Source organism: Acomys minous (assembly GCF_964271855.1).
Source record: "Acomys minous genome assembly, chromosome: 4".
NCBI classification, from domain to species: Eukaryota; Metazoa; Chordata; class Mammalia; order Rodentia; family Muridae; genus Acomys; species Acomys minous.
In genome coordinates, this window is record NC_140486.1 from 22,533,620 (window position 1) to 22,559,455 (window position 25,836).

The 25,836-nt window shown below is 43.9% G+C and overlaps 1 long non-coding RNA gene across 1 annotated transcript; it reads left to right on the forward strand.

Moving 5' to 3' along the window:
• The first annotated feature begins 25 nt into the window (after positions 1–25).
• LOC311595905 lies at positions 26–11,269 on the forward strand. The gene is made up of 3 exons (XR_014778609.1): positions 26–451; positions 8,338–8,393; positions 10,836–11,269. It is a non-coding gene; the product is annotated as an uncharacterized lncRNA (long non-coding RNA).
• Positions 11,270–25,836: the final 14,567 nt, after the last annotated feature.

Sequence of the window (25,836 nt, forward strand, 5' to 3'; positions counted from 1 at the left end):
TTTTGTTTGTTTGTTTTGCTTTTTTGTTTGTTTGTTTTTGTTTTTCAAGACAGGGTTTCTCTATGTAGCCCTGGCTGTCCTGGAAATCTGTAGACCAGGCTGGCCTCGACCTCACAGAGATCCATCTGCCTCTGCTTCCCAGAGTGCTGCTGGGATTACAGGCATGCGCTATCACTGCCCGGCTGGCATTTTAAATTCTTATCAAGACCTTTAATTTTCTTGTCTGTCCGTCCATCCATCCATCCATCCATCCATCCACCCAAACATCAATGAGCGGCTTCGGGACAAGTGGTGCCCAACGTGGCCCCAAGGTACGAGCCCTCTACCACGACAGAGACCCTTCGTGGGAAATAATTCAGAAACGCCGCGGTCAAGTCTCTTGCCGAGGTCAAAAGTACGTCCGATCGTCTCGAGTGCGGGCCTGCCGCTCACAGGACCTCTCCGCACTTCGGTAAGTGTTCATCTCTGTCAATACGATGGGTTAAAGTCTCTCAAAGGAGGCACAATTTATTTGCCACCTTAAAAATTTTCTCAGGGAAAGAGGAGTTAGAGTTAAAAAAGCCCTTGTAAGCATTAGCTTTTTTTTTTTTTTTTTTTGGTTTTTCGAGACTAGGTCTCTCTGTGTCAGCCTTGGCTGTCCTGGACTCACTTTGTAGACCAGGCTGGCCTCAAACTCACAGCGATCCGCCCACCTCTGCCTCCCGAGTGCTGGGATTAAAGGCGTGCGCCACCACGCCCGGCTAGCATTAGCTTTTCTTACAGAGATTCAAACAGTCCCTCAGGACACAGGGAACTCGGGTATTGCTTTATAATCGTCATGTCAAATTTTATGTCTATGTCTGTAAATTTGTTTAATTTTCTAAATATTGTTTCATTTTTCTATGTCTTGAAAGAGGGCTAAGCTTTACTCGCTGGCCAATTTTCTAAAACAGTGCAGCACAACATGGCACACATAGCCTATGAGGCAGTAAGAGTATTGTCTCTGAGGCAGGAGCAGGCCTGCCCTTCCCAGGGCCTGGATCCAGACACAGTGGCTGCCTGTGGGGCCTGTGGGGCTTGCCTCTTACAGAACAGGCATGGCTGCAAACATGTGACAAGCTGAAAAAGCACGGTCTAAGAAAGAGTTTATTGCCTATAACTTAGAATTTTCTTGCTTAATTTTTTTGCTTGTAAGTGACTAACAGTTTTCCAAATTGGTCTAACAAATAGAGTTAATTCCAAATTCCTTAGCTACAAGGTGTTTATAATTTTCTTGTTTATTTGCTTAATGTTTACTTGAAATATTTCTAAAAATTTTTAGATTCTCAAATAAGAGATATAAACAAGTTTTGTCCTTACAAACAAACATTTACAGCTGAGAGATTCCAGCTTAGATCCAACTAACTAAATAAGTCCAGGGCTAATATTTCCTTGGGCCAGATAATTTTACAGACACTGCTCCTAGTTATCTGTGGGCTTGACTCCTACAGAGCAGAGATGGCTACAGACACGTGGCTAGTTGGAGAGGCGGAACTAGGAGGCTGACAGATTTCTAAACTAGGCTAGGGAATGTAGTTAACTACCTAGGACTTAGAATTTTCTTGTTTCCTTGATTAATTTTTGTTTGAGATGTTTAACAATTTTTTACTAAAATTGGAATGAAACAATTAAACAAGTCACGGTGGCACATGCCTTAAATCCCAGCACTCGGGAGACAGAGACAAGAGGATCTCTGTGACAGGGCATGGTGGTGCACACCTTTAATCCTAACACTTGGAGATTAACGGAGACAGAACTCTTAAATTTCAACCTGATCTCCACAGAGCGTGATCTGCTGATAAGCTAAGTTTCTTACAAAGATGTAAGTTTTTAAACTTATATTAGACTTAAGGATTGTTTTTTCACTGTATCCCCTGCACCCCAGGCAGATAAGATCTCTTGGAGAAGTGATGCCCCTGTCTGGGTAGACCAGTGGCCCTGACACCCCCTAAATTACAGGCTGCCACAACGCTTGTGCAAGAGCAGTTGTCTGCTGGCCACATTGAACCCTCCACTTCCCCTTGAAATACACCCATTTTTGTTATCCAAAAAAGGACCGGTAAATGGAGGCTCCTGCAAGATTTAAGAAAAATAAATGAAACTATGATGCCTATGTGTTCAGCTTCCCAGTTCCTAATTTTGCCGGCCCCATGCGACAATATCAATACAGAGTTCTTCCTCAAGGCATGGCAAATAGCCCTACTCTTTGCCAAAAGTTCGTTGCACAAGCTGTTGATCCTCTTCGGGGCTCTTGACCTTCCATTTGTTTTATACATTATATGGACGACATACTACTAGCTGGCCCTGATATTCGCTTTCTACATAATGCCTTACAACAGCTTACCTGTCACCTTCAGGCACTAGGCCTTCAAATATCTCCTGAAAAAATTCAATTAAAACCTCCTCATTTATTTTTAAGATTCAAACTCTTTCCTCATAAAGTCCTATCCCAAAAAATACAACTTAGAAGAGACTCCCTTCATACCTTAAATGATTTCCAAAGCCTTTTAGGTGATATTAATTGGCTACGACCCTGTCTAAAACTTACTACAGGGGATTTAAAACCACTTTTTGACATTTTACATGGAGACTCTAACCCCACCTCTCAACGAGCTCTTACCCCAGAGGCTGAGGTGGCCCTAGCTCGAGTTGAGTCTGCCATTAACAACCAAAATATCTCCTTTTTTGACCCTACTAAACCCTTACAATTCATTGTCCTTCCCACCCCTTTTACGCCCACGGGGGTGTTTTGGCAGGGCGCCCCCCCTTTATTGGGTACACTTCCCTTCGGAATCGTCTAACGTTCTTGCCACCTACCCATCTCTGGTGGTCCAACTCATAAAGGATGGCTGCCTACAGTCGAAAAAAACCTTTAGAAAAGACCCCAACATTTTGATCCTCCCCTATATCCCAGCTCAGATTAATTGGCTATTTATCAATTCTGATATCTGGGCCATTAATTGCATAGATTTTCAAGGCAAAATCGATAACCATTATCCCCCCAATAGGTTGCTTCAATTCCTTTACAAAACACCTATTATTTTCCCTAAAAGGACAAAATCGTCCCCTATCTCCCAGGCTCATTTAGTTTTTTCGGATGGATCTTCTAATGGTATAGCAGCTTATTCCATTGATAGAGTAACCATGCGTGTGTCTTCCCCTTTTCTTTCGGCACAGCTAGTTGAGTTACATGCTATAATACAGGTGTTTACAGCCCTCCCAAACCATTCCTTTAACCTATATACCGACAGCGCCTACATTGCCTGTTCAGTCCCCTTGCTAGAAACAGTGCCTCACATAAAACCTACCACTAATGCTGCCCCATTATTTGCGGCATTACAAAGCCTTATCCATTGGCGCACCAAACCCTTTTTTGTTGGACATATTAGGGCTCATTCTGGACTCCCTGGACCTCTTGCCCAGGAAAACCAGTTAGTTGATGCCACCACCCAGATGGTCGGGTCAATTCAGGTTCAAGATTATCCCTCTGATCTAATTTCCCAAGCCCAACAGGCCCACGAGCTCCACCATCTTAATGCCCACACCCTTAGGTTGCAGTTCAAAATTACCCGAGAACAGGCTAGACAGATAGTTCGTAATTGTAAGAGTTGTTTGACTTTTCTCCCCGAAGCCCACTTCGGGGTCAACCCTCGAGGACTGGTCCCAGGCGAATTGTGGCAAATGGACGTTACCCATGTCGCCTCCTTTGGAAAACAAAAATATGTCCATGTTACCGTTGATACGTATATTGGCTTTCTTCACGCCTCCCTTCAAACAGGGGAGGCCACTAAAAATGTCATCAACCATGTTGCCTCTCCGTCATGGGACAGCCCAGAACTATCAAAATAGATAATGGACCTGAGTATACCAGCGCCAATTTTAAACAATTTTGTGCCCAATTAAACATCAAACATATTACTGGCATTCCCTACAACCCGCAGGGACATGGAATTGTGGAGCGAACTCACCAAACGCTTAAAAATATGCTGCTCAAATTACAAGGTACAGAGGGAACACTCTTCCCCACATTGGGCAATAACAAAACCCTTCTGTGCCATGCATTTTTTTGTCTTAAATTTCCTTACCCTAGACAAAAATCACAGATCAGCAGCGGATCACTTATGGCATGCTACAACCTTTCAGACTTATGCTCAGCCTTATGGAAAGATCCATTCACCTCCCGGTGGCAAGGTCCTGACCCTATCCTTATTTGGGGAAAGGGACATGCCTGTGTCTATGACTCAAAGGAAGGGAATGCCTGTTGGCTGCCTGAGCACCTAATTAAACAGATCGATTCACCCAGGGAAGAACGCCCTGAGGAAAGGCTTTAATTGTGCCTTGTTACAGAAATATGACTTCACTTAGTCTCTTCCTGCTCCTGGTCTGCCTCGGACGCACAGCCTCGGCTGCCCCATATCAGATGTACAACTATACCTGGGTAATTATGAATGGGGCAGGGGACATCGTTAACTCCTCTTCCTCTATCACTCATCAAACACAGTGGCCTACTTTGGAAGTGAACTTATGTATGCTGGCCTTGGGTGCCAGCGAGGCCTGGGGAACCCCCTCCTATTATATGCCCCAAGATAAGCCACTGGATCTTCGGCCTGAGGGTGTCCAAGGAGGATGTGATGGACAAGTGCCCAGGTACTTTTTGGGAGAAATACCTATTTACGTGTGTCCCGGGGGACACAGAGACCGCTCCCTTGGTCACAAATGCGGCTTCTCTAGTGACTTTTACTGTGCCGTTTGGGGATGTGAGACTACGGGAGATACCTATTGGAAACCTTCATCTTCTTGGGATTATATAACTGTTAAAAGAAAGGATCTCCCAGAGACAGTTGACCCCTCTGGCACGCGTGACTGTAGTAATTGGTGCAACCCCCTTGTGATTACCTTCACTGACAAAGGAAAGAAAGGCACATGGGAGAATCGAGGCCTAGAGTGGGGACTCAGGTTATATACAATTGGATACGATCCTGGCCTCACTTTTCAAATTAAACTACTCAAGACCATTCCCAATTCAAAACCGGTGGCCATTGGTCCAAATCAGGTCTTACAGAACCTGCGGTCTGATTCATGCCACCCAACAGCCACTGGTACACCCCATACCACCCTGTTTCAACCCAACGTACCTCCCGGTCCCTCACCTTCTGTTAATATTATCCTGACCATGGTTAATGAATCCTGGTCTGCCCTGCACGCTGTTCGCTCCGACCTTGCAGATGATTGTTGGTTATGTTGTCATGCTTCCCCACCCTTTTATGAGGGCATTGCTATCCTTGACAATCTTACTGCTACTAACGACTCCTCCCTGGTTCGCTGGAACCCAGAGGCCAGGGAAGGCATGACCCTGGCCCAAGTCTCAGGCCTGGGGCTCTGCATCAGGGGACCCAGGATGCGTTTACCCTCTGTTATTTTCCCTTTGTGTAATCAGACCCGTGAGGTCAGTGGTGGCTCCACCTACCTGGTAGCCCCAAATGATACCTATTTGGCATGTTCCACTGGCCTAACCCCGTTTATCATGGTACAGCCTTTTCTACAACAATATGATTATTGTGTGCTTGTTCAGCTACTTCCTCGATTAACAGTTTATTCTACAGATGAATTTCTCAACTTCTAGACTCCTCCGGGTACACCATCCAGAGTCAAATGCAAGCCCATTATGGCCTCAACCATCGCGGTTCTACAGGGGCTCGGGGATGTTGGAGCCGGGACGGGCATTTCATCTTTAGTGATCTCCAATCAAAACTATCATCAGCTTAGTGCAGCAATAGATAAGGACATTGCTGAAATACAGGTTGCTATGGCAGCTTTAAAAGATTCGCTTTCCTCCCTTGCAGAAGTGGTACTGCAAAATAGGAGAGGGCTAGATTTGCTGTTTTTACAACAAGGGGGATTATGTGCAGCACTCAAGGAAGAATGCTGTTTCTATACAGATAAAACCGGGATCGTAGAAGATAGCATGAGGAAGGTCAGAGAAAGTCTAGAAAATTGCAAGCAGGAGTGAGATGGAGCTGAATCCTGGTATAAAAATTGGTTTTCTGCTTCCCCTCTTCTGACTACCCTCCTCCCTTTGCTGCTGGGACCTCTTATAGGGTTCTTGTTACTAATATCTTTTGGACTGTGGGCTTTCAGAAATATTACTGGCTTTGTCAAACGGCAAATAGACTCTGCCTTATGGGGACCCACCCATGTGGAAGTTCATTACCACAGGCTCGAACCACCCGACCCCGAGGCAGAAGACTGTGCTGTCCTTGATAATACGGCTTAAAGTGGCCTCGACTTCAACAAGCTGAGACCTAAAGGCTTGAGTCGATTGTTCACTTGAGAGGGTGCAAGGCTAAGCACTGCAGGGAACCATGCCAGACTTGTCGGTAGGTTCCTGAGGAGCATGCCTGACTGCATACAGGCCGACATGCATAAAGGATGTTACTATCTTTTTCCTGTCCTCCACAAATGCATCTGGGAGGTTGGGGACATGTGTGACCTGAAAAAATGGCCATGCAGTGACCTCTTAATGCAATGCCCATCTCGAGGAGGGCCAGGCCTCTACTCCCCCCCTTCTCTCTCTGCTTCTATTTAATAAAGAAGGGGCAGATGTCCGGAGCCAACCCAGGGTTATTCAAGGCTAAAAGAATCTACTGGCTAAGGCAAAATTCTGATGCCCCGTTCCAAAGCTAAATTTCCTCCTTTCAACTTCTGCGGATGTTATTTAGCAGGTTAGCTAACTTCCTCCTTTCACCTCCTGCAGATGTTATTTAACAGGTTAGCTCAGGACTTTCCAAGAGATAGTTAGCTAAGATAAGATAGGAAGTGTTCCAAGATGAACCACAGGATGTTCCCCTGCTGGGATCACCTGGAGACATTCTCAGACCCCTCCCCTACTGCTTGGCTCCTGCCTCCACCCTATATAAGCTTTTGATTTCGATTCAATAAACAGACCTTGATAGGAGTTCTACTTGGTCTCGCCTCCTTCTTTCTCGTCCCATCTTTTCAGGTATGGCTCCCCTCGAGACCCCGTAATTACTGGTCCTGCTGGACGGGACAAAACAGTATTAATATATATTAAGTGCTTGGTCCCTGCCCACAGACCATAGGGTCTAATAGAAGGAAAAGAACAAAATACATGAACAACAATACAATTACTAATGTATTACTAATGAGGATAGTGCTGGAAAATCCTTTAAGAGGGCATTAGGGTGAAAACTAAAGCAGGGGGCTTCGGAAGGGATTCAGGGGTTGTGCACGCCTTTAATCCCGGCACTCGGAAGGCAGAGGCAGGCAGATCGCTGTGAGTTCGAGGTCAGCCTGGTTCAGGACAGCCAAGGCTAACACAGAGAGACCCTGTCTTGAAAAACCAAAAAAGTTTTATTTGACTCCTGCTGGGTAAGAGCAATTGTACTAGATCTTGTTGGTATACAAATCAATAGAAAACTGTGTGGTCTAAAGATGAAGGTTGAAAAGCAAGTGAATAGAGTGTAAGCGCAGGTAAATGCAGGGAGTGAAAGCCGTATGAGGAGAGGAGGGTGCCCAAGACTAGGAGGAGTACAGGGTGTGGAATGGATGTTGGAGGATGGCCATCTGGTATGGATCTCAGACAGATTGCAGTAGCCATCAGTGAAAGCATAGGAAGAACGTTCCAGAGAGTGGAAATGGCATGAGCAAACATGGAAGTGTGAAGTGAGATGGCTTATTTGGGAGATAAGTAACTTGCTGGAATGTTCGGCAAAGAAGGGGGCTATCAAAGGCAGGGCTGCTGAGGTAAGGGGTGCAGGTATACCGTATTGTGGAGTTGGTGCTGGAACTGGACTTTCTCATCTAAGCGCTGGCCACCATCAAATCGTCTTGCTCGTTGCATAAACCGAGGGGCTGCCCTCTATAAGTTCTGCATGGGGAAGCTTCTCTAGGATTCCTTGGAAGTGTCTGGTGGTAAGGGCAGAACTGGAAGACTGATGACAGCTGGCTGGATATGGGAAGGGGTTGAGGATATGAACAGGAGAAGGGCTGTAGGGGGTAGGTAGGTACCCAGGTACGCAAGGACGCTCAAAGCTGTGTGCTCAGCCCTTGGAGGACCTGAAGTCTCCCACCAGAGGTCAAACAAAGAGAGAGGAAAGTATGAAGAATCACATCAGGCCTGACTAGGAAGACTAGGTCAGGAGTTAGAGGCCACTCCAGCAGGCTGCCCAAGAAAGCTGTGACCCTGGTTGATTCACCACTGTGCCCCATGCAGCCAAAGTCAGAACATGGTTACGATTCCATACCTAAGTGCCCGCGCTGCCAGAAAACTAACATGAAAACTGTCTCGGTACCAACTAGGTGGCTGGTACAGTGGAGCTAATGAACGAGGGCTGCGTGGGACCAACGGAAGTAAGGTGTGGACATGAGATGTGCTACCACTGCCTAAACTTCTGCAACACTGGGCGGCACTGACCACACCTCTGCGGCACTGGGTGGCACTTTGCGGCACTGACCACTCCTCTGTGGCACTGTGCGGCACTGACCACTTCTCTGCGGCACTGGGTGGCACTGTGCGGCACTGACCACACCTCTGCCCAATGTGCGGCACTGACCACTCCTCTGTGGCACTGGGCGGCACTGACCACACCTCTGCGACAATGTGCGGCACTGACCACTCCTCTGTGGCACTGGGCGGCACTGACCACATCTCTGCCACACTGTGCAGCACTGACCACGCCTCTGCGGCACTGACCACGCCTCTGTGGCACTGGGCAGGACTGTGCAGCCCTGACCACACATCTGTGGCACAGTGCCGCCCTGACCACACCTCTGTGGCACTGGGCGGCACAGCTACTGTCTGCAAGGCTGTTGTCCACATGGCTGTTGTCTGCACAATTGTTGTCACCAAAACTGTTATCCGCAAAGCTGTTATCCGCACAACTATTGTCTGCAGAGCTGTTATCCGCACAGGTATTTATCCGCACAGCTGTTGTCATCACAGCTGTTATCCGCACAGCTGTTATCCCCACAACTGTTGTCCACAGAGCTCTTATCGACACAGGTATTTGTCCTCACAACTGTTATCCGCATAACTGTTGTCTGCAGAGCTGTTATCTGCACAGGTTTTTATCCGCACAACTGTTATCCGCACAGGTGTTATCCACACAACTGTTGTCTGCACAGGTATTTATCCGCACAACTGTTATCCGCAGAGCTGTTATCCGCACAGGTATTTATCAACACAACTGTTGTCCGCACAGCTGTTGTCATCACAGCTGTTATCCGCACAGCTGTTATCCCCACAACTGTTGTCCACAGAGCTCTTATCGACACAGGTATTTGTCCTCACAACTGTTATCCGCATAACTGTTGTCTGCAGAGCTGTTATCTGCACAGGTTTTTATCCGCACAACTGTTATCCGCACAGGTGTTATCCACACAACTGTTGTCTGCACAGGTATTTATCCGCACAACTGTTATCCGCAGAGCTGTTATCCGCACAGGTATTTATCAACACAACTGTTGTCCGCACAGGTGTTGTCCGCAGAGCTGTTATCTGCACAGGTATTTATCCGCACAACTGTTGTCCGCAGAGCTGTTATCCGCAGAGCTGTTATCCACACAGGTATTTATCCGCACAGCTGTTATCCACACAACTGTTTTCCGCACAACTGTTGTCTGCACAGGTGTTTTCAGCAGAGCTGTTATTCACACAGGTATTTATCCAGACAACTGTTGTCCGCACAGCTGTTATCCACACAACTGTTTTCCGCACAACTGTTGTCTGCACAGGTGTTTTCAGCAGAGCTGTTATTCACACAGGTATTTATCCAGACAACTGTTGTCCGCACAACTGTTTTCCGCACAACTGTTGTCCACACAGCTGTTATCCACACAGCTGTTATCCGCTGCCTCCCAAGTGGTAAGATCAAAGGTTCACACCACCACATCTTTCTTCAGAAAGTTTTACTGATTAAGAGAGGCTCTATCTACAAAGTCTGTGGGCTGAGCACATAGTAAGGATGCCTTCTGGTTAATAACCCAAAGCCCTTGCCTACCCCTTCCAAAGCTAATGTCACTGTGAGAGTGAAGGCTACAGAAACAATGCAGGAAACAGACACTCTTAGGCAAGGGGCAGTGTGTAACCCACTGTGTCCTTCAAGCTGATGAAGCCATCCAAACACAGTGCAAACACACATACATGTACACACACACACACACACACACACACACACACACACACACACACACACCTCACTCTAGCCCCTGTGGATTGATTATATGCCTTTGTCAATCATACCCAGAGTTTTCAGACGACCTAAATCATCACCATTTAGGATAAATGTTTCACCCCAATGACTTTTCCCATGTCAGCATGAGCCCACGGTCACTCTGCTATAGCTGCTAAACACCACAGTTTACTCAGAAATTATACGTTCATCTCAGCGCGCGCGTACGCGTGCGTGCGTGCGTGCGTGCGTGCATGCGTGTGTGTGTGTGTGTGTGTGAGAGAGAGAGAGAGAGAGAGCCTGTGTGCACACGTGCATATGTGTGTGCACGTGTGCCTGTATGTGTGTGTGTGTGTGTGTGTGTGTGTGTGTGTGTGAAGGTGCATGTGTCTGCACGTTTGTAGAGATCAGAGGACTACCTCAGATGTCATTCCCAACTTGCTATCCATAATTTGTTCTTGACAAGGTCTCAGTGACCTGAAACTTAACAAGTAGGCTAAGCTGACTGCCCAGCAAGACTCAGGGATCCCTCTGTCCCTACTTCTCTCCCCAGTCCCTGTTGCTGGGGCTACACGTGCCTGCCAGCACATCACTCTTGATTTGTTCTGTTTTTTTTTTTTTTAACAGATTCTAGGGCTGGAACGCAGGCCTGTGTGCTTGCAGTTCACGAACTTCATCAACAGGACTCTCTCTCCCTCAGCTCTCAGTTCACCCACTTTAGAGCAAGATGACGTGAACAGGACCCAACAAGGAGACAAAGACCCTCATGTCCCCTCCAGAAGGACAAATGCAAAGCTCTGAGACCAGAGACTTCCCTCTTGCCACAGGGCGGCTCTAACTTGAGGCCCACATAACCAGCTGTCTCATTTGACAGACCTCTGGCTGGCTCTGCAGCTTCCTGGATCAATCCCTTCCTTCTAGAAAAAAATGAGCTGCTAAGCAGCAGAAGATGAGATTTCCAGGACAGGTTTCAACGACTTTGATAGCCAGTCTAGGCCATCCCTATCAAGTGATACCAAGACCTCCATAATGTTTATTAAAAGTAATATTGTTTGAGCAAAGCAAAAGTGAACGTTTCTGCAAGTCTGTGCCTATTATAATACTGCCCAGCAGAGAGCCTGGGTCTGAGGACTTGACAGGTTGTAATGTGGTTGCAAATGAAAGACCATCAGGCAGGGAAGAGATAAATGGTCTAAATGGCATCCTGGGTTACACCTTTGGGGGGGGGTGCACCTGGGTAAACATATTCCCTCACAGTTGGAGCAACTGGCATCCAAAGGCACAGCGCCAGCAAGGGGCGCCTTCTGACGTTGTGGGGAAGCTCTTTCTGGCTCAGTCCTGGTTTCTGGTGCTTGGCTGGGGGGTCTGTGGTTTACAGACCATATCGCCAACCTCATCCTCCATCCTCACGTGGGTATTCTCCCTGTGTCACCATCTCCTCATCTTGTCTTCATCCTTCAAGTCATCTCTCTCCTAACCTCTTTCTTCTGTAAGGACACCAGTTATGTCAGATTAGGGGCCACATGAATGCCTTCACTTCAACAACAACAAAGACAAAAAACTGTTTCCATGCCAGAGAGACAGCTCAGTTGTAAGTGTGCTTGCTGCCAAGCCTGGGGACCAGAGCTTTACCCCGTTACCCACATGGGAGAAGATGGATGACACCACAAACTGTGTTCTGCCCTTCAAGTGTGCTCTGTGACACATGCACACACCAAATAAAGAAATGAGATGTAATTCTTAAAAAAAATCCCTACCTCCAAATAAAGTGAGATTGAGATTTTACTACATCTTTTTAGAGGAATGTAGTTTGCTCTGTAATAAAACCTTTCTTTGGCCACATCTAGATGATGACACCAAGTGTCACTGAGAGGCCATGGGCTTAAAGGCATGGCCTCCCTGTGCATGCCGCACCTCCAAGGTGAGCACTGGTCTCTCTGTGAAACTGACACATCCTTCAGTGCAGCCATGTTGGATACAGACACAGTCTCTGGAGGTGGAGCGGACTTGCCTTGTACTTCTAGGTATAGACACAGTCCCTGGAGGTGGGATAGAGCTTTCTAGCCAAAGGAGAGAAATGGGGGCCCTTGGGAAGCAAGGAATGCTGATCCCCTACCACTCCATCCACCCCTCACGCACCCCCCTCATGCCACCCACCCCTGCTACCAGGGATGAGTCCTGATAAGTCTAAGAGGTCATCATCTTGGGCTCTTGACCGTGATTGGTTTAAATGTGAACATGGACTACTATTCTGCTCAATGAGAAACGAGGTACTGTGGCAGAAAGAGAAGACACAGTTTTTTGGGGGCAGTGGGAGGGAATCTGAGATTTTTTAGAGGGAAAGAGAAAAATACAGTTCTGGTAGGATGTAGCATGTTTGTGGGCTGGAATCCCAGCAACCATCCTGCAGCCACAGTCAAAACTAGCAAAGGACAGAGTTGTCCCTCTGAGACTGGCGGAATGAAAAACTAGATGGACATAGAACCCCAGAGTTAACCCGCCAGGATCCGCCCCTGCTCTTGGGCTGCTTGTTAAAACATCTCACTTAGGTTCTGATAATACTTTATCTTGTTTCCTTTCATTTCCTGCCATTTCATTTTCTTCTGTAATCAGCTGAAGCTAAGTTTTGGGAAACTCCGTGTTAAAAGTTACCTCTGAGTATGTTGGGTACAATGTAACCCCAGAACTGGAGAAGCTAAGGTAGAGGTACCCGTGAGCTTGAGGTCAGCCTGGTCTATATAGAGAGGCCCAATCTAGGAAAAAAAAAAGTCAACTAAGAGTAACGCCCTACATGATACATTGTAAGACTTGAAGATTGCTAGGCCAAATGTCCAAGGTCAGATCCTAAGAGGACTGGACCAACCCTGGGCTCGCTCGTTCTATATTACTTTAACAACCTCTGGGTTCAGTAATGCAGTCACTTGAAGGAAAAGTGAGGGGGAAAAACAATAGATGAAGAAAGGGGAGCCCCAAGTTGTAGCAGCATCCTTAAAATGGCTCCTTAGGCAGGCAATGGGCTGTACCACCCATGATGCTCAGCTTAGAATCAGCGAGGTCAGCTGTCTAAAGGAAGATAGCATGCCCAGTGTGCCAGAAAAGATGATTAAATCACTGTATGGTTTCCATAGGCAGTAGGTTTTTATACTGCACGGTTTCCACAGGAAGTAGGCTTTAACCAGCATTTCAACTTGACCAAATATGTGTTCCTTAAATGTTTAAATAAATTTATACAGAAGGATCCTATGAACATAAAAGTCCCAGCTATCTGTATTTTTTTTTCAGACTCATCAAAGCACAGACCTCATCTCTGTGAAGCTGTGAGATCAGACCGGCTGCTCGACTCTGCATTGTGCCATGTGTGCACTAAGCACTGTGGCATGGGCACATTTCCACATGTGTGAACAGAGTTGCTCACACACCTTCCAGCCTTAGTGACCACAGAAAATTCTGATGCATCGAGGTCCACTGAGCCATTTCAGCTGCTAAATATTTGGACATTTTTCATCTTCCCCTGTTATGGACGTGCTCCATATCTATCCTGTATACATGGATTTATTTTATCATTGGATTATTACCTTAGGATAGAATCCCAAAAGGAGGGCGGCCAAGTCAGAGGGTATGAAGGGATGCACGGTCCTCATTACAAATCTCTGGCTTGTACTTCAAGGAAAAGGACAATTACAGCATGTCATGCGGCTTCTCTCTGCAGAACCAAAGTGTTCATATATCTTATTTATTTTGGCTAACATAATGTTGATACTCCACAGCTGTTCAAATTTCTATTTCTTTCATCTTATTCAGAAGGAACACTTTTTTAGATCAGTTCATTGTGTATATGTTTCCATGTGTGTGCACACGTGTGGGGAGAATGCACATGTGTGTGCATGCATGTGGGAGACCAGAAGTCAATGCTTAATGTCTTCCTTAATCATGTTCCACCTTGTTTTCTTGGACGGGTCTCACTATGTAGCTCTAGCTGACCTAGAACTCACTATGGAGGACCAGACTAGTCTAGAACTCACAGCACTCCACCTGCCTCTATCTCGGCCTCCTGTGTGCTGAGATTAAAGGCTCACACCACCACCCCTGGTTTAGGAGAAATGGCTCAGCAGTTAAGAGCATTTGCTGCTCTTCTAGAGGACCCAGGTTCAGTTCCCAGAATTCAAATGGTAGCAACACCATCTTCTGGCCTCCACGGGCACCAAGCATGCTTGTGGTACACACACATATGTTCAGGCAAAACACTCATACACATAAAACTAACATGTTTCTTTTTAAAATGTGTGTGTGTGTGCATGCACACATGCACATATATGTATGCCATGTGTGAGTGAGGTGCTCAAGGGGCCCAAGGACATCAGTCCCATGAAGGTAGAGATATAGGCCAGGTTTAAGCCACCTAACTGCGTGCTAGAACCTGAACTCAGGTCATCTGGGAGAGCAGCCAGTGCGCTAACCACTGAACCACCCGCCCTGCCCTTCCACCTTGATTTTTGAGACATGGGGACTCATGGAAGCTAGCCAGCAAACCCCAGAGTCCCCTCATCTCCTCATCCTAGCATTGGAATTGCAGGTACCTGCCACACCCAGCTTTGATCATGTCCTAGGAATCACACATTTTACAGACTGAGCCATCTTGTCAGTCTCTAGTTTACCGTTTTAAAACAGTAAAGCAAAACAAACAAACAAACAAACAAAACAAACAAACAAACAAAAAACAAAACCAGATTTCCACAGAGTAACTCTATCCACTATGCTGATACGGCAACACGGGCACTGTAAGTTGTAACTTATAAAATGTATAAATAAAAGATGCTATGAATAAAAGATGCTTCTTTATGTTTGAACTGTATCTTCATAGCCTTCATGAGTTGTCAAATTAAATTCAAATGAAAACCGAATAATTCTTTACCTACATGGGGCTGTAAGCCTTACTTACAATACTTGAAATAATTTTCTAATTCTTTACCTCAATTGTTTTTTACTTGCCAAAATCACAATCCTTTTGACTGATTTAATTCATATCATTTCTGATGATATCATCTCTTACTTTAAATATCACATAAATATTAATGTGTTTATGATCACATTAAGATCTAAGATGTCATAGATAGATATAAATATACTCTTGTACCCTTTTTATATTTTATGATTTATTTATTATTTATGTATGTACATGGGTGTTTTGTTTGTGTGTGTTTGTGTACCACATTATGCCTGGTGAATGAGCTCCCACTGTGTTGTGGGCTGCCACATGGGTGCTGGGGTCCAAACCCTGGTTCTCTGGAAGAGCAGCCAGTGCTCTTAACCACTGAGCTATCTCTCCAGCTCTGTTTTATCCCTTTTTATTTCTTAATAGTTTGCCTTACTGTCACTTGTTAGGTCAATTTCCTTAGTGCCTGGACTTCTACAATATGTGGTCAGCTTCTGCCTTTGTAATGTTAATGGAAAATGAGAGTGTCTATTTGTACGGTTGGGACAAATTGGTGCAGAGGAGCTGAAAAGTCAGTAACTAGAAAGACTGGACACAGAGCTTTCCGTACTCATCTGAGGGTGAGGGAACGTGCAGAGGGGGAGGGTACTTACCAATGTGTGAAACTATAATGATCTCAAAATTAAAAGTTCAAATGAGAAAGCCGCTTTAAAAGTGCATGACAGGGGTTCCAAGATGGCGGCGAGCAGCGTGCACCTTGCTTAGACACCAGAGAAACCAAGGCAGAAAATTGGACTTAGTTCGTAAGCAGGAACACCAAGCTCCCCACCTCACTACAGGGGGAGAAATCATAGCGTGCCAGGAACAAACTAGGGATAACCTTGTGCAACCCCAAACACGGGAAAAAGCACGGACTCCCTGAGGAGCAGAGCATCCGCAGTGGCAGCGAGAGCTAAAGCACAGTGACAGCGATAGCGGTGGTGGCTGTGGCGCCAACAACACCAGCGGCGCTTGCTGAGGTAGGCCTGGGAGGACAAAAAACTCGCAGTGGTGATTGGTGGGGCGGGGATTGGCGAGCTCAGCAGCGGGAAGTGGCAAGCAACAGGGGCTGCAAGGGACTGTGTGCAGTGACCGTGAGTGACAGAGAATGGACCAGTGCCTTGTTTCAGTGGAGAGCGGCAACCAGCAGGGAGAAAGGGGAAGTCAGACTGCTGAACGGATCAGTGCACCAAAGCAGAGTAGCCTGTTTACAGAGCAAAAGATTAACAAAACAAAAGTCACACAGCATCTGACATCCAAATCACAGATTCATTGTGTGGTGAATCCCTTAGTGGAGACAAGCAGCCAGAGGAGCCCTATAAAATCACGGAATCTAGGTGGTAGAGCTCAAACAAATAAAGACACAGGAAGGCAGAGTCTGAGAACCCAGTATAGAAAACAGCTCCCTATCAAAGACCACCAGCTTGGAAAGCCCAAGCCTCCTAAGCAGATGCCTAAAGGAAAGAATAAGAGGTCTAATAACAAAAATCAAGACAATATGGCTCCTTCAGAAAGCCCAGAAACCAACAGATATCCTACTGTGGCAGAGTCACAGGAAGATGACCTCAAAACCATGCTTATACAGCTATTTGAGAACTATAAAGAGGAAATGAATAGATCCTTCCAGGAATTCCAGGATAACACAAACAAACGAATAGAAGCCATGCAGGAGAAACAAGAAACCGCAAGCATACAGGTGAAGGATTTATTTTTTAAATTTTTTATTAATTTATTCTTGTTACATCTGAATGGTTATCCCACCCCTTGTATCCTCCCATTCTTCACTCCCTCCCATTTTCCCCTTATTCCCCTCCCCTATGACTGTTCCTGAGGGGGATTTCCTCCCCCTGTATATGCTCATAGGGTATCAAGTCTCTTCTTGGTAACCTGCTGTCCTTCCTCTGAGTGCCACCAGGTCTCCTCCTCCAGGGGACATGGTCAAATATGAGGCACCAGAGTTCGTGTGAAAGTCACACCCCACTCTCCACTCAACTGTGGAAAATGTTCTGTCCATTGGCTATATCTGGGAAGGGGTTTAAAGTTTACCTCCTGTATTGTCCTTGGCTGGTGCCTTAGTTTGAGCGGGATCCCTGGGCCCAAATCTGCCTATCATAATGTTCTACTTGTAGGTTTCTAGGACTCTCTGGATCCTTCTACTTTGCTATTCTCCCATGCTTCTCTCATCTAGAGTCCCAATAGGATGTCCTCCCCTCTGTCCCAGTTTCCTGGTAAGTGAAGGATTTTATGGGACATGCCCCTTGGGCTAATATGCAGATATAAGTGAGTATATACCATTTGAGTCTTTCTGCTTCTGGGTTAACTCACTCATTACGATCATTTCTAGTTCAATCCATTTGTCACAAATTTTGGGAATTCCTTGTTTTTAATAGCTGAATAGTATTCCATAGTGTAAATGTACCAAAATTTCTTTATCCATTCTTATACTGAGGGACACGTAGACTGTTTCCAGGTTCTGGCTATTATGAATAAAGCTGCTATGAACATGGTTGAGCAAAGCAACAGTAATTAAAACAGCATGGTACTGGCACAGCAATAGGCTGGTTGGCCAGTGGAATTGAATCAAAGACCCAGATATGAATCTACATTTGATTTTTGACAAAGAAGCCAAATCTATTCAATGGAAAAAGGATAGCATCTTCAACAAATGGTGCTGGTCTAACTGGATGTCTACATGCAAAAAAATGCAATTGGGCCCATATTTGTCACCAAGCACAAAACTCAAGTCCAAGTGGATCAAAGACCTCAACATAAAACCAGAGATACTAAGACAGTTAGAAGAAAAAGTGAGGAAGAGCCTGGAACGTATTAGTACAGGAGACAACTTCCTGAACAGAACGCCAACAGCCCAGGCCTTAATGTCAACAATTAATAAATGGGACCTCATGAGGCTGAGAAGCTTCTATAAAGCAGGAGACACTGTCAAGAGAACAAAGCGACAGCCTACAGACTGGGAAAAGATCTTCACCAACCCTACATCTGACAAAGGTCTAATATCCAAAATATATAAAGAACTCAAGAAATGAAACATCACCAAACCAAATAACCCAATTGAGAAATGGGGCTTGGAACTAAACAGAGAATTCTCAACAGAGGAATATCAAATGGCTGAGAAACACTTAAAGAAATGCTCAACCTCCTTAATCATCAGGGAAATGCAAATCAAAACAACTCTGAGATTCCATCTTCTACCCATCAGAATGGCTAAGATCAAAAATTCAAGTGATACCACATGCTGGCGAGGATGTGGAGAGAGAGGAACACTCCTTCATTGCTGGTGGAAATGTAAACTGGTACAGCCACTTTGGAAATCTATCTGGTGCTATCTCAGAAAAATGGGAATAGGGCTTCCTCAAGATCCAGCTATTCCACTCCTTGGAATATACCCAGAAGATGCTCCAGCACACAACAAGAAAATTTGTTCAACCATGTTCATAGCAGCCTTATTCATAATAGCCAGAACATGGAAACAGCCTAAGTGTCCATCAGTAGAAGAATGGATAAAGAAACTGTGGTACATATACACTATGGAATACTACTCAGCTATTAAAAACAAGGAATTCCTGAAATTTGTGGATAAATGGATTGAGCTAGAAATGATCATAATGAGTGAGTTAACCCAGGTGAAGGATTTAAATAAAACAATTCAACTCATGAAAACAGAATTCGACAATGTTAAAAAAATCACAAATCAAGAAAAAAAGTGAAATGGAACAATTAAAAAAGGAAGCAGGAATCCAACAGACAAATATAACTAACAGAATCCAAAGCATGGAAGAGAGCCTCTCAGGTGCTGAGGATACAATAGAAGTAATTGATACATCTCTCAAAGAAAGCCTTAAAACAGAAAAATTAGTGACACAAAGCATACAAGAAATCAAGGACACCATGAGAAGGCGTGACCTCAGGATTATAGGAGCAGATGAAAAGGAAGATGCAAATTCCCAAGGTCCAGGGAATGTTTTAAAGAAAAATTTACATGAAAACGTCTCCAATCTACAGAAAGAGATACCCTTGAACATACAAGAGGCCTACAGAACACCAAATACACTAGACCAGAAAAGAAATTCATCCTGGCACATAATAATCAAAACACTAAACCTGCAGAATAAAGAAAAGATACTAAAGGCTGCAAGAGAGAAAGGCAAAATAACATATAACGGTAGACCCATCAGAATTACACTTGACTTTTCAACAGAGACTATGAAAGCCAGAAGAGCCTGGTCTGAGATTATGCAGACTCTAAGAGACCACAGATGCAAACCTAGGCTACTATATCCAGCAAAACTTTCAATCAACATAGATGGAGAAATCAAGATATTCCATGACAAAACCAAATTTAAACAGTATCTAAACACCAACTCTGCTCTACAGAAAAGAGTAGATGGAAAACATCATCACAACGAGAGCAGCCACACCCAAGAAAATGTAGCATACTGATAAGCACACACCAGCAAAACCAAAACAGACATGCCACACATAATCACCACTAACTCCACAATAAAAGAATCCAATAACCATTGGTCAATAATATCTGTCAACATCAATGGTCTCAACTTCCCAGTAAAGAGGCACAGGCTAACAAAATGGATGCAAAAACAGGATCCTTCAATATGTTGCAGTCAAGAAACACATCTCATCAACAAAGATAGATTACCTGATAATAAAGGACTGGAAAAAAAATTTCAAGCAAATGGTCTCAGGAAGCAAGCAGGAGTAGCCATTTTAATATCCAACAAAAACACTTTCAATTAAAATTGATCAAGAAAGATCGAGAAGGACACTTTGTCCTAATCAAAGGAAAAATCCACCAAGAGGACATCACCATCCTAAATATCTATGCCTCAAATATTAGGGCACCTGCATTTGTAAAAGAAATACTTTTAAAGTTTAAATCACTCATTGATCCCAACACAATAATAGTGGGAGACCTCAACACGCCACTTTCACCAATGGACAGATCCTCAAGGAATAAATTAAACAGAGAAATAATCACGCTAACAGAGGTCATGAATCAAATGGACCTAACTGACATTCACAGAGCTTTCTACCCAAATAGAAAAGAATATACTTTCTTCTCTGCACCACATGGAACCTTTTCCAAAATAGACCATATAACTGGTCACAAAACAAATCTCAATAGATACAAAAAAATTCAAATAATCCCTTGCATCCTATCAGACCACCATGCCCTAAAGCTGAGCATCAACAACATTAGAAATAACAAAAAGCCTACAAACACATGGAAACTGAACAATCTTCTACTCAATGACAACTGGGTTAGGAATGAAATAAAGATAGAAATTAAAGACTTCCTAGAGTTTAATGAAAATGAAAGCACAACATATCCAAACCTTTGGGACACAATGAAAGCAGTGCTAAGAGGAAAATTCATAGCACTAGGTGCCTTCACAAAGAAACTGGAGACATCGCATATAAGCAACTTAATGGAACACCTGAAAACTCTAGAAAAAAAAGAAGCAGACACACCTAAGAGGAGTAGATGGCTGGAAATAATCAAACTCATGGCTGAAATCAATAAGTTAGAAACGAAGAAAACAATTCAAAGAATCAACGAAACCAAGAGCTGGTTCTTTGAGAAAATCAACAAAATAGACAAACCCTTAGCCAAACTCACTAAAAGGCAAAGGGAGAGTACACAAATTAACAAAATTAGAAATGAGAAGGGAGAAATAACAACAGATATCAAGGAAATCCAAAGAATCATTAAGTTTTACTTCAAAAGCCTATATGCCACAAAATATGAAAATCTAAAGGATATGGACAATTTCCTCGATAAATTCCCCTTTCCAAAGTTGAATAAAGATCAAGAAAACAAATTAAACAGTCCTATATCCCCTAAGGAAATAGAAGCAGTCATCAAAATTCTCCCAACCAAAAAGAGCCCTGGGCCAGATGGATTCAGCGCAGAATTCTACCAAACCTTCAAAGAAGAGCTAATTCCAATACTCCTCAAACTATTCCACAAAATAGAAACAGAAGGAACTCTTCCAAACTCATTCTATGAAGCCACAATCACCTTAATACCTAAACCACACAAAGACCCAACAAAGAAAGAGAATTTTAGACCAATCTCCCTTATGAACATAGACGCAAAAATACTTGCAAACCGAATACAAGATCACATTAAAAATCTCATCCATCAGGACCAAGTGGGTTTCATAGCAGGCATACAGGAGTGGTTCAATATAAGGAAATCCATCAATGTAATTAATCATATAAACAAATTGAAGGAAAAGAATCACATGATCGTCTCTTTAGACGTAGAAAAAGCATTCGACAAAATCCAACACCCTTTCATGCTAAAAGTCTTAGAGAGATCAGGGTTACAAGGCACATACTCAAACATAGTAAAGGCTATATACAGAAAACCTATTGCTAACATAAAGCTAAATGGTGAGAAACTGAAGTCAATCCCACTGAATTCAGGGACAGGACAAGGCTGCCCACTCTCTCCATTGCTCTTTAATATAGTACTCGAAGTCCTAGCTAGAGCAATAAGACAGCTAAAGGAAATCAAGGGGATACATATAGGAAAGGAAGAAGTTAAAGTTTCCCTTTTTGCAGATGATATGATAATATAATCAGCGATCCCCAGAAGTCAACCAAAGAACTCCTATAGCTGATAAACAGCTTCAGCAGAGTGGCAGGATACAAAATTAACATGAAAAAGTCAGTAGCCCTCCTGTATACAGAGGACAAAAAGGCAGAAAAAGAAATTAGAGAAATCACTCCCTTCACAATAGCCTCAAACAACATAAAATATCTGCTAGTAAATCTAACCAAGCAAGTGAAAGACCTATATGAAAAAAACTTCAAGTCTCTACAGAAAGAAATTGAAGAGGATATCAGAAAATAGAAAGATCTCCCATGCTCATGGTTTGGGAGAATCAACATAGTAAAAATGGCCATCCTACCAAAAGCAATCTACAGATTTAATGCAATCCCTATCAAAATACCAATACAATATTTTACAGAACTAGAAAGATCAATCCTCAACTTCATATGGAAAAACAAAAAACCCAGGATAGCTAAATCAATTCTATACAATAAAAGATCTACTGGAGGAATCTCCATCCATGATCTCAAGCTGTACTATAGAGCAACAGAAATAAAAATAGCATGGTACTGGTATAGAAACATGCCAGTTGACCAATGGAATCTAACTGAGGACCCAGATATACTTCCACACACATATGGCCATTTGATTTTTGACAAAGAAGCCAAAATGATACAATGGAAAAAAAAAAAAGCATTTTCAACAAATGATGCTGGTCCAACTGGATGTCTACATGTAAAATAGATCCATATTTATTACCCTGTACGAAACTAAAGTCCAAGTGGATCAAAGACCTCAACATAAAACCAGACACACTAAATCTGTTAGAAGAAAAAAGTAGGTAAGACCCTAGAAATCATTGGCACAGGAGACAAATTCCTGAACAGAACACCAAGAAGAGACTTGATACCCTATGAACATATACAGGGGGAAGTAATCCCCCTCAGGAACAGTCATAGGGGAGGGGAATAAGGGGAAAATGGGAGGGAGGGAAGAATGGGAGGATACAAGAGATGGGATAACCATTGAGATGTAACAAGAATAAATTAATAAAGTAAAAAAAAAAGAACACCAACAGCTCAGGCTCTAAGATCAACAATTAATAAATGGGACCTTATGAGGCTGAGAAGCTTCTGCAAGGCAGAAGACACTGTCAGCAGAACAAAGCAACAGCCCACAGATTGGAAAAATTTTTTACCAACCCTACATCTGACAAAGGGCTGATATCTAAAGTATATAAAGAACTCAAGAAATTAAACACTACCAAACCAAACAACCCAATTAAAAAATGGGGTTCAGAACTAAACAGAGAATTCTCAAAAGAGGAATATCGAATGGCTGAGAAACACTTAAAGAAATGCTCAACATTCCTACTCATCAGGGAAATGCAAATCAAAACGACCTTGAGATTCCATCTTACACCTATCCGATTAGCAAAGATCAATAACTCGAATGACAGCACATGCTGGAGAGGATGTGGCGAAAAGGGAATATTTCTCCACTGTTGGTGGGAGTGCAAACTTGTTCAACCACTCTGGAAAGGAATATGGCGCTTTCTCAGAAAGCTGGGAATAGCTCTACCCCAAGACCCAGCTATACCACTCCTGGGCATAGACCCGAAAGATGCCCCACCATGCAACAAAGACATTTGTGCAACTATGTTCATAGCAGCCTTATTCGTAATAGCCAGGACCTGGAAGCAACCGAGATGTCCCTCAATTGAAGAATGGATAAAAAAAAAAAAAAAACTGTGGTACATCTACACAATGGAATACTATTCAGCTATTAAGAACAAGGAAATCTTGAGTTTTGCTGGAAAATGGATGGAATTAGAAATGATCATCCTAAGCGAGATAACCCAGACCCAAAAAGACATGCATGGTATATACTCACTCATATGTGGATTTTAAACCAACACAGACATCCTAGGAGAGACTCCACCCAGCAAGACATAGGGACATTTACAGAGACTTAAAGCTGGACACTGGACAGAGTCTCAAGTGTGTAGAGTGGCCCAGTCAGGCCACACAGGAAGAGGTCATATATAGTACAGGGGTTATTAGATAAACTAAGATCAGATGATAGGGGAGGAGAGCTCCCCTATCTAAGGACTAGGGGAGGGAGGGAAAGGGGTTGAGAGAGGGGATGGGATCGCGGGTAGACGAGGGAGTGGGTGGGATCAGAAGGGGAAGAGAGAGGGGTCCACAATTGAGATGTAAAGAACTCAAACTACAGAACAAGCAGGTAATTTATATTCCTAATCCCACTACATGGGGATAGTTCTGAGACTGGCAGAGGTATAAATGTATAGCCACAGAGAGGCCTCATGTGGACTACAGAATCTCTGCGAATTACTATTACAGGCCATTACTAGTAAGGAAAGAAGGAAGATCTGTAAATGCTTTACGTCGACCCATACAATGACCAGAAAACTAGCTTTAATTGTTCTGGGCATTCCCGAGCACCTCATACAACTATAGTGTTAGAACTGTATAATACTTGTGAGAAATTGTGTTTTCAGAACAAAATAACCAGCTGGATCAGACCTGACAGGAAACAATCCCCCCCAGCACGATGGACACTGATATCCTGCGTCCTCCTAGATCCAGCCCTGGATGATTCTGTTCCTTTTACTCATCAGAGTTGGACAGCTTCCTGAACAACATTGTAGAAAACTTCTGATACAATTAGGACCACCATTGCAATCTCCTACTAAGCCTGGAATCTCTCAACATTTAAGAACTGAACCACAAATGCAATCACTAGATTGCTTAACCATTCTCTCCAATTTTGGGAGGCCCACTCCAAAGTATTATGCACCCCAATTGAACCTGAAGAAACCTTAAGAGACCGATGCCCCATTCCCTCAAAAGGGGGTGGGGCGCAGTTGTATAGGTTGCTGTATGTTTGCCTGATCTACAAATGCTTATTCTCATTGGGAGGTGGTCATAAGTTAATATTGGTCTTATACAGAGAAAAACTTAGGGGAAACACAGGAATGTCTCTCTTTGCCTTTATCTTGCATACGTAGGCAAGGAGATGGGAGCTGAAAAGAAAGAAAGGGAGATAAAGGAACATAGAGGGAGGATAGAACAAAAGCTACATGATTGAGCCTTCTCCTTAACTCAAGGCCTTAATTGCTACTTATAATGAAGGGTACGTCTAAGTCCTTGCTATAGAATTCAATATATTGATACAAAACATGGGCATGTCAAATAACTGGCAGATTTTAACACAAGAATATATATCCTGAGTCTAACAGATAGATATGACTATATCGATATATGAGGTAAAATAGTTGAATAAGGTCTTCAAAAGCCCCAGAGACACACAGAATATGGCATTTAAAGTTGTTCTCACAATCCTAAATTTCTTTGACAACAAGACAACAACCAGCCAACCTCAAAGTTCACATCCTGAACTTCTAACAAAAGCCTAGAAGCTTGGGGCACAGCTAGAATTATCATTAGCTACCCACCCACCAGGACTAGTCTGGTCAAGGGACCCCAGGCGGTGAAGTCCTTAACCTCAGCTTCTCCTTGTTTTCTGGCTGCACTGGGAAGGCCCAAGGCTGCTTTAGAAGTGCTACTTTGTAAACAAATTAACAAATAATTCATTAAGGACCCAGAGCCATCCAGCTGGAAAGTGGCACCCGCTGTGAAGTAAACAACTTCCCGCAGAGAAAAGCTGTGCATCTGAGCTAAGGGCTCCTTCCCGGTGCTACAAGCCAGGTTTACCTATTGAAGCTGGGGAGTGCCAGCTGGAATTTGTCCTTGGGATGGGCTTCCTTTTGTGCCCACAAGGGCCCTCCCTTTTAACCATTCAGACAGAGATAAAGCTGTTCCTCCTTTTTGTCTAGGAACAGCGCAGAGCCAGGGAGTGCTTCGGGGGCCTGTTGACTAATGAAAACCTGGTTTCTATTTCAGCAGAACTGTGTGGTGGTGAATAAATTAACTTTTAAGTGTTCTGTTCCTGAAAAGTATTGCTGGTTCCTGAGAAATACATTGTTTCTGTTTGTTTCTTTGTTTAAATCTCCCCCACTGTTTTTCCCAGTTAGT